This window comes from Ascaphus truei, chromosome 15 (genome assembly GCF_040206685.1).
Source record: "Ascaphus truei isolate aAscTru1 chromosome 15, aAscTru1.hap1, whole genome shotgun sequence".
In the NCBI taxonomy this organism is placed as follows: Eukaryota; Metazoa; Chordata; class Amphibia; order Anura; family Ascaphidae; genus Ascaphus; species Ascaphus truei.
The window spans coordinates 14,081,444-14,081,655 of NC_134497.1; positions in this window are offsets into that span (position 1 = coordinate 14,081,444).

The following is a 212-nucleotide window of genomic DNA, read 5'->3' on the forward strand; positions in this document are numbered from 1 at the left end:
CTCCCCCCTCCTCTCTTCTCTCCCCCCCTCCTCTTCCCCCCCCCCATTTCTCCCCCCCTCCTCTCCCCCCTCCTCTTCCCCCCCTCCTCTCCCCCCTCCTCTCCCCCCCTCCTCTCCCCCTCCCCCCCTCCTCTCCTCTCTCCCCTCCCTCCTCTCCTCTCCCCCCCTCCTCTCTCCCTCCTCTCCTCACTCCCTCCTCTCCTCTCTCCCTC